Source organism: Nothobranchius furzeri, chromosome 10, assembly GCF_043380555.1.
Source record: "Nothobranchius furzeri strain GRZ-AD chromosome 10, NfurGRZ-RIMD1, whole genome shotgun sequence".
Taxonomy (NCBI): domain Eukaryota; kingdom Metazoa; phylum Chordata; class Actinopteri; order Cyprinodontiformes; family Nothobranchiidae; genus Nothobranchius; species Nothobranchius furzeri.
The window spans coordinates 39,472,089-39,482,088 of NC_091750.1; the positions used below are offsets into that span (position 1 = coordinate 39,472,089).

Sequence of the window (10,000 nt, forward strand, 5' to 3'; positions counted from 1 at the left end):
GGATTTTATTTTCTGTGGAGACTGAAGAGAAGGATGGATGAGGAGGCTTCAGATGTTTGGGTTCTTATCAGACCATCTCCACAAACTTTTTGAACAGATTTGATTTTCCTCAGAATATAAAAGTCGGGTTTTTCTCATGTTTCCTGCAGAAACGGAGTCAGCTGCAGCTTTTTATTTGCTGATTCATTTTTGGATCCTTACGCCTTTAGAAGCTGGATAGTTGGAAACTTTATTTTTTCTCTAAGTGTTTTTCTCCCCAGAAGAAGCTACAATGATGTTCTGCTGAGCTGTGGTGGCCTCATGGAGGGGGCCATCGGCTAGCACGCTGCTGCTAACCACTTAAACATTCTCCCTCTCCTGATAATAACATTTTACTCTCTTTGACATTGGATGTGCTACTACTAGTTTACCCGTTTAATTATAGATTCACTAGGATAAATACAATAAAGTTTATCTCTCACCAAATTGAATATTTACTAAGAAATCACAATTTAACCACAGAAACACTACTTGGTGTGTGTGTGTGTGTGTGCGTGCGTGCGTGCGTGAGTGTGTGTGGGTGTGTGTGTGTGTGTTCGTGTGTCTTCTCTATCCCCAGTGAGTCGTGGTGGATAGCTGCTTATACTGAGCCAGGATTCTCTGGAGGTTTCTTCCTGTTAAAAGGAGTTTTCCTCTCCACTGCCGCTGCATGCTTGCTTAGTAAGAGGATTGCTGTAAAGACTCTGACACTAGTCAGTGACTCGATGCAACCTGCTGGGTTCCTTATAAGGAAACATTTTACTGACTGGCTTAATGACCTGACCTGTATTGTTTACTGTGTGAAGGTCCTCGAGACGACTCTGGTCCTGATTTGGCGCTTTAGAAATAAACTGAATAGAATCGAATATACCGTAAATGAAGTCTAATCAGGCGCTGCTTTAAAAGATGCTAGCTGATGGCGCCGCTGCCTGCAGACACCATGTGAGCTTATGTTTTTGGTGCACTTCTGAGTGTTTGTGGCGTCTCCGCTGGCCTCTCTGGAAGGACGTTTGTGCCGATGACACGTAATCTAAAAGTACAGATGAGCCTGCCGGCTCTGTGGCGACGCTGATGCACTCTGGCACCCAGAGGGAAAATTAACAAATGGCCTCTTGTTTATTTTTGGTGTGTTTGAGTTGGTGCTCAGAAGTGTTGCACATGTTGTTTGAGCGGTTTTCCTCTGCAGAGCTGAGCTTTTCTGACACCCAGCAGCTGTGTGGTCATTGCAGAGCTGCCCTTATTTTTCATCTTTAGCTTCATTCGGACGTCGGGTTTTCCTCTCGGTCAGATCCACTAACGAACAACCTCGTCCTGATTGTTCCTGGATGACCGTTTTCATGAGGGGATGTAAATGAGCATGGTGGGAACATCACATTTCAAGCAAAAGAAGGAAAAGTGGCAACAGGAACGTCCTTTTTATTTGTATGAAGGGGGCGGAGCTTATACTGCAGCCAGCCACTAGGGGGAGTTATTTTTCCTGATTCCACTTTAGCTGCTGTTTTATATTTGGATGTTTGATTGTCCCTCATGCTTCTAGTTGTCAGCTGGGATGAAAAGCTTCTAAAAAATCCTAAAGCTAAAGGTTTTCTGTGTTTTTAGTCCAGAAGATGTTTGATCAGAGCTGCTTTGGGACCCGATATCGACAAAGAATCAAAATCATGAATAATCAGACAAAAGAGAGAACTTTGAGCTCATTTTTACATTTTGGTAACTTGTCATTTTTAGAACAATCTCTAATCTACCATTTATTTGGATGTCCTAAAAGCGACGTTTGAATCTTATCATGGCCCGCATTAGCGAGTTCTTCTAAAACCTCCAGTCACATGACCGCTCTGTCACCTCGCTGGAACCTTGGGCAGTTTCCAAACTGAAGAATGAAACCATAAATGGCTTGTATGTAAAATAGCACCTCCTAGGGTTCTGCAACCCCAAGGCACGGGAAGCGCCGACACAACTGCAGCAGACAGAGCGGGAACCCGTTATCTGAAGGTGCAGCACCTCTACAGTTCACTTTTAGTGCTAGATGAAATAAACCTAGCTAAAAATGACAAAATACATACATAGCTGTACGTTGTCGGTCTGCTGCCATAGTGTCCCAGAAACGGCGTCGGGACAAAGATCTGATGGTGTCTGGAGAGTCTTGGACCAACTGTCACCAGTGACGGACTCTTTAGTTGGGCCAGATTTAATGCTGACAGGCTTTGTGTGTTTTGTTGCCATCCCACACCTGAGCATCCAGATAATCTGTTTTAGACTTCCGTAATCTCTTTCATCCTCAGGTTTTAGAGCCGCTTACGTTTTTAGGAACCACACAGACGGCAGAAAAGGAAGTCGCACACAAGTGTTTAAACTTTTATTAGAAGAACACGGCACCACCAGAAGCTGTGACTAGTTCTTCCTACAAGCATCTGTTTGACACTCAGAACGGCAGGTGTGTGAAGCTACAAGGGGAGCGGTTTAGCGGGTGGTAAAACGGGCTTTCTGCTGGGCTGGTTTGGTCCCTCCACCGGCCCAAAAGCCAGGAGTCTGACTGGAGCGGGTGGAAACGTGAGCAAGGCCGTCTCAAGAACAATCTCTTCTCTGTCTGATCCTGCTGGATGCGCTCCATGCCGATCCTCCCACGGTCTCCCTCGCCTATGATTATTTTATCATTTTAAATTCTTCATGCCGCATCGCCGTGGCACCGGCCCCGCTCGAGCAGAGCGGTGCGTTGGCCATACAGCACATTCACACTACAGCTATTTGGACGCGGCTCTGGTGTGGCTCTGTCCCGGTCCCTCGGTTGGATTCTGCTCGTCCATTAGTGCCATCTGTGCCTTCATGCGCCGTCTGTGAGGGCCCCGCTGACGCCAAAACGATTGGCATTTCTCTGGAACAACCAGAGGGACGGTGCCCAGAGCTTTTAGCTGCCAATGATGTGCACTTACTCTGACAAAACCAGAGAGGGTGGTGGTGAAGCGAGGGGAGGTGTGGAAGCAAACAGGAGGCCCAGGCAGAAAACAGCTGCACCTACACTCCTGCTGCTTCAGGAGAGGCCACGCATGCCTGTTCTACAGACAAAATCAGACACACGCACTGCTTTTCCTGAGGATAAACACGCTCTGGTTAGTGTTTTACCTTCAGCCCAGACTGGGTTAAGACTGGAGATCAGGTCGGATCGGTATAAGAGCTTCTCCAGACTCAGTGGAATAAAGCGGATGAATGTGGGCGAAGCCGTAACCTGAGAGGGACTGCTTGCAGGACGTGTCTCGACTTTGTGCCGACTGAAGGGTTCTTCAGCAGCAGCTTAGAAGGTGTGTAGAGCATCAGCACAGAGTTCAGGTGGAATAAAGTCAGACGAGATCCGTCTTTTCCTTCAGCTGATCTTTCTCCAGGTGGAAGCCTCTCTCGTCTGCAGACCATATGCAGCTGCCTGCTTGCATAACTTTTCCTGCCGCTGTCACTCATCTAGCATCAGTACCTACCAGCCATCACTGCTGTGCCTTGATCATTTATTTCTGATGCTAAGTGTGTTTTTATATATTTTTCATAGCAGAACGTCTGAAGGCAGAAATGTGTGTTGCTGTTCCAGCAGCATACTCCAGTCCTGTAGGGGGCGCTGGTGAGGAGGATGTTCACCTGGAACGATGGATTCACAAACACCTCAGGGGCTTTTTCTAAGCGTGGCGGCCGTGGTTCCAGTGTTTACCTGAATACAAACACTTTTAATCACAGAAAGACATTTTATGGGTGAAACTTCATAGTAGTGAGAAGAGTTGGGAGTTTTTTCCCTCCACAACACCTTATGTGGTTGTATAATCTTTATTCCTCTCTCCACAACCCGAGTTGTCGGAGAGCATCATGGATTTGGCCGAGTCTCAGGTGGCTCTGATTTCCCAGCAGGCCAGATGGCAGCGCTGTGTGGGCAGCGCTTGCGTGTGGACGAGGGGCCAGCAGCCTCGTGGAGGCAGGATTGCTCACACTCTGGCTCTGTCCTCTGTCCTCGTGCAGCTGCGCTTCTCCCTCCAACCTGAACTTTTAATGTGCTCAATATGTGGCTGTGGGTGCCAAGGAGAAGCGAACACATGTCTGGTGGCTGAGGCTCGACAGGCGGGAGCTTGGAGGCGACGGTGACACTGTGTGGACTCGATTTCTTTACTCGTTAAAGTCTGCTCTGTCCATCAGACGGTGGGATGGGATTATTGGCACCTCACACACCAAGGACTTCACCTTCCGGTGGATTTTTGAGTTCTGATGCTGAGATCAACGATGCTCCAAGTTTTGATGGTTTTACCTCTTTTTTTAAATCTTCATCCTTAGTTGCCGTAATAAAACAAGAAACAGGTCAACACCAACTAAACTTCACAATAAGACCTTAACTTTGATGGATTCCTTTAGTAGCGTCTGTTAATGTGGGATCCAGTTACCAGATTTTACCCTTAAAGGGACTTTACGGACTTTTGAATTTTTATGCTAGCGATTGCCCCCTCAGGCCAAAAACGTAACGGCAGCTTCAATAGTAGGCTCGTGCACGAGGCGCGCATGCTGTACGTGCACACTCCTTAACAAAAATAACAGCTGAGACAGTCCCGTGTGTGTGGCCCGGAGGACAGAAGAACACAGCAAATTAATAAAATAATGTGCCTCTGTCTCTGCAGCTGCACTTTCTCGTCGGCCGGCCAAACGTGCAGTGTGTGTGTGTGTGTTTGTGTGTGTGTGTGTGTGTGTGTGTGTGTGTGTGTGTGTGTGTGTGTGTGTGTGTGTGTGTGTGTGTGTGTGTGTGTGTGTGTGGCCCGGAGGACAGAGGACAGGAGAACATGCAACTAATTAATTAAATAATTTGGTTCTGTACCTTTCTCTTCAGCACAGCCGACAAAGGTTTAAGATGGGTCAGTCCTCCTGCATGCTCAGATCATTCCCTTCCCTTGCTTGAAAAATTGTTCCAAAATGAAAGTTGAACCCACATCTTTTTTATCTGTGAATTCAATGCCGTTCGGCGAGTCTCAAATAAAAATGTGGGCATCTTACTGTAGAAAAATATACTATTAATGTAAAAAATAAACTCTGAATAAACTATGTTCACATCCAGAATCGAACCCAGGATTTCTGTACGAGAGTCAGACAGCTTACTAGGTGAGCTACACTCTAGTAACATTTTTATCCTTGATGACAGCTGAAACAACGTCAAACCAAAGAACGGTTCAGAGTGAAAATGGCTATTTTGTTGCTAATTTGCAGGAAATATCTAGAAGAAAGTTCTACAGAAAGTAGCTAAGGGTCCTCAGAAATGTAGATAGGTTCATCACTAGGCGTTAGGAACAGCGACAAAGTCGCTGAGTTGGCACTGCCTCTCTCTCTGCTACTAAAGCTACGGATAGCAAATGCTACGGGCTATGCCTGAGCGTGAACGCGCATGAAGCAGCCTGCTCAACCCGAGCAGTATATAAGTAAAATACGACTGGATCTAAAAACATGGCTCGGTCACGTGCCGAGGGAACGCCGCTGTTTAAAAGTGAGTCTTCATCCGACTCTTTAACACCGGCAGCGAAGGTGCCTGTCTGACCGTGAGTGGAAGGCCTTTTCAGAGAACCCTGCCTCCTCTAGTCCACCATATCACTCGTGGAACAACTAGTAGGTCTTGCTGTGGTGACCTAAGTGCACGGGATGGTTTGTATCGGGTGAGTAACTCAGACAGGTAACTTGGAGCACGGCCCTGCAGAGACTTAAAAACAAGTATCTTGGTACTAGAGGCAAGACCCTCGTTTAGAAAACAATGCTGCCATTTTTTTGCAACCCTGTGGCGGCACTAGGGAGCCTTAGGTTGTTTATAAGTGGCAATCCTGTCCTGTTTACAGAATGTTACACAATGGTGGTCTATGGGGGTATGGGTCCGGTCTCTGCACTGCCGCAGACTTTCGGTTATCTTGGACATAACTTGCTTTTTATTGCGGTTGAGGTCATGCTCATTACTTTTTTTGAAAAGCCACTCCTAAAGTTGTCTGACCCCCACAGTCTCCATACAGCTTCTGGTGATCTGACCTCCATCTCTATTGGAAAGCGGCTCCAGGAGCTCTGCATCAACCCAGTTTATCATCTCAGGCGGCTCTGTTAACTAAAGTGAAACTTCCAGCCCGCGCTTACTTTCATCTTCAATCTTGTAGCCGGCCGAAGCTCGGCGGTTACACCTGTCGTCATCACTGATTTAGCCGGATTTCTCTCTCACAGCAGAGAAGGGTTAGAACGGCGTTGGTGAAGTTGTGCAGTGGCTCTGTTGCTGGCGGATTAAGTAAAACCCAGATTAACGAAGCTACTGTACGGGCTGCAAAGCTCCAACGGAGAAAAAAGTCACTGTTCTGGTAATAAAGTCTTTAAAAGCCTGAAGCTTATCATTGCAAAATAAGCATCTTGCAACTGGATTACAACTCATGCTAGCAAGTGTTCTCACACTCCAGTCCAGATGGGAGCTGTAACCTTCCTTCATTTGTCTTCTTTCTGTTTTCTTTTTGATATCTTAAATGTGACACACTATATAATCAATTAATGCACCAAGCCAGTACAAATATTTGGAGAGGAGCTAATACTCCCATCAGCTGTGTTTATTTCTGCTACTTGTCTCCCAAAAACTGGTGACGACTTATTTCAAACTTGTTCTGAGCAAACAGAGACGACTCGCAGATTTGTTTAGCTGAAAACTCAGACATGAATGTGGAGTTGTCTGTTGAAGGAAGCCCAAGACGAGAGGAGGAGTTCTAGCAGGTCAGTTTTGTTGGGGGGCTGATGAGTTCCTGGTTGGTTGACATCGTGGTGAGACGTGGAACGTGTCATGGTGTTAAATGCTTCACTAGAAGTTTAACCTCAGGTAAACGTCACCTGTAGATGCAATCAGAACTCATTCTGGGGATATTTGTGTTCCAGCAGCTCCAGTAGAGTGAGTCTGTTCTGTTTGAGGCTCAAAAGCTGGACGAGTGTTTAAGAACGTTTCATGTCTATTTCCAGCTCAAATCCAGTTTATGGAAACTAAAATTATTTCCCCCTAAATGTCCTAAACGCAGCTTTTTGAACCTTGAAAGATCAAAGTTTCTCCTTTTGTAAGATTAAAATCTCCGTGGCGAAGAAGCGGGTTGGTCTCTGCTCCGAGGATCGACTCATAGCGCGATGGGTTCAGGTTTAACTTCAGATTTTATACCTACTCCACTTTATTTCTGTAGCACATTTACACATGTCCCACTGACCAAAGCGTTGCACATATCACAACACAATGTCCAACACATAAAAACGGTAAAAATCCCAAACCAAGTACAAGTAAAAGCTAGAGAATATAAACGAGACTTTGAAATAGTCTTAAAAGGATCCACTGAGGAAGCTTGTCTAATAAAACGGGGAAGCTGGTTCCACAGCCTGGGAGCCAGAAGACCAGCACTCTCAGATCGTAGTGCCTCGGAGGAGCAGGAGGTTGCAATAAGCCAGGTGGACCCTGGTCATCCAACGTTTTGAATGTCAGTAAGAAAATCTTAAAATCTACTCTAAAATGGCCTGTATTTGATATAGCGCCTTCTAGAGTCCTGGAACCCCCCAAGGCGCTTTACAACACAATCAGTCATTCACCCATTCACACACACATTCACACACTGGTGGGGATGAGCTACAATGTAGCCACAGCTGCCCTGGGGCGCACTGACAGAGGCGAGGCTGCCGAACACTGGCGCCACCGGTCCCTCCGACCACCACCAGCAGGCAATGTGGGTTAAGTGTCTTGCCCAAGGACACAACGACAGTGACAGACTGAGCGGGTCTCGAACCTGCGACCTTCCGATTGCGGGGCGAGCACTTAACTCCTGTGCCACCGTCGAACAGGAAGCCAGTGCAGTGCAGCAAGGACAGGAGTGATATGATCTCGCCGAATGGCTAACACCAGCGAGCTGCGGTAGTCTGACGGGTGATGAAGAAGATCTCTTTAGACAGAAACCGAAGTTTATAAAAACAGTTTTAGCACCCAGGCCTCTCACCACAGAGTTCCTGAAGGGTTCCGGTGCTCCAAGTTCTAGACTGGCACCACTACTGGAGACGTGGGCCAAACACTACGACCCGTCTTGTTCTCGTTTAGCCACAGAAAATTGTGTGGAAGCCAGGCTTTTACAACATTCGGGCAAGAAAAGGGAAAGGGAAACGTTCCTGGTTTGTGATATTTTCATCATCTCCAAAACAGAACCTGCCAGAACCTAATCCAGAAAACACGTCTCTGAAGGGGCGGGCGCCTCTCAGGGCGGGCGCCATCTTGGACCACTCTGGTTTGTCACCATCAGGTTCTGCTTGAATGGCTTTAGTTCCACGTGTTGTTCGCTAGTTCCCCATTAAGGCCGACAGGAAACCAGTGGAGTTTCTGTAGTGAACCGAGTTCCCCGGTTCCCCGTCCCTGCTCTTGACTCATCCATCCGTCTATGAGTTGAGGTTCCTCTGAAGTTCCACGCTGATCAGGTGTTCTGTCCAACGTGTCGCCAAGTCGGACCCCGTTCGTCTTCCAGAACCAAGAAGCTGGAATGGGTGGACACCCCCGCCTGGCTCACTGAGCCCCCACCCCCCCACCCGCCCACGCCGTTAAACCTGTAAAATCCACTGAACTTAGCCGCTCTGATGGCCGCAGCCAAAACAGCATCTGATGTGCCTTATTTGTTGACTGTGTGAGATTAGCTGCAGAGGGTACGCGTCGTGGGGCTTACCATGCAGAGAGGGAGCCCCCACCACCACCAGCAGCCCTGCCAAATAGTGAGACACAGAAGATCCTCTAGCCTTTTTAAAACCATCGTCACCGTCGGTCCGTGCACACGTTTGCTTCCGAGCCGGCCCGCCGGGCAGAACCCAGTTCACTGTCCTGGTCACACCATTTCATAAAGACTCCACGCGGTCGGGCTTGGGTTAGATGTGCAAGAATGTGTTTTTGTTTTCCAAAGGGAGAAAGAAGCAGGTGTGGAGCCCAAATGTGTGCACACATCAGATGATCAAATGAGTATTTTCAATCAAACGGCGTGCCAGAGCAAACTTTTGGAGTCACCTCCAGATCTGAAATTACAATTTAAGTTTACACTCTTTTTTTCTGTCGTCTTTGAGTGTGATGCTCCTGCAGATGGCCACACAGAATCACGTTCCTATTGAGGACCGAAGCTGTGCTGCTTTAGAAAGGGAAATATGTGAAACAGCAAGTGTCAAATTCATCTTTTCTCTCCTAAGAAACCGTCTTTGTTCTGGCTCAGCCCGGACAAACGGGCTTTAGCTGTGGAACGTTCTCCGGTGGCGTTTGATCCTTCCACGTCTCTGCTCCGACTCAGAGAGCCTCGAACTAACCGAGCATCAGCTTCAACCCCATCCAGAAGACCCCGAAACCATTTAAAATATAGTGTAACCTCTGAAGTTCAGCTGTTATTGTCCCACACTTCCAACACGTTGGCTCTGTAATCATCTTGATCATTTAATTAGATTCAATTCGGTTTATTTCTAAAGCGCCAAACCACGACCAGAGAGGTCCTCAAGGACCTTCACACAGTAAACAACACAGGTCAGGTCATTAACCCAGTCAGTAACAAGTTTTCTATATAAGAAACCCAGCAGGTTGCATCGAGTCACTGACTAGTGTCAGAGTCTTTACAGCAATCCTCATACTAAGCAAGCATGCAGCGACAGTGGAGAGGAAAACTCCCTTTTAACAGGAAGAAACCTCCAGAGGATCCTGGCTCAGTATGGCACACACACAAAAACACACACAAGCATGGACACACACACACTCATACGCACACACACACACACACACACACACACACACACACATATACACACACACACACACACACAAGCATACACATATACACACACACACACTCATACGCACACACAGACACACACATACACACACACACATAAGCATGGACACACACACACACACACACACAAACACACGCATACACACACAAGCATGGACACACACACACACACACAAACATACACATATACA

At 47.2% G+C, this 10,000-nt stretch overlaps 1 protein-coding gene across 1 annotated transcript in view; it reads left to right on the plus strand.

Moving 5' to 3' along the window:
- The window catches only part of antxr2a (ANTXR cell adhesion molecule 2a), a 99,448-nt gene that overhangs the window by 85,423 nt on the left and 4,025 nt on the right, over positions 1 to 10,000 (plus strand). The window lies entirely within an intron of this gene.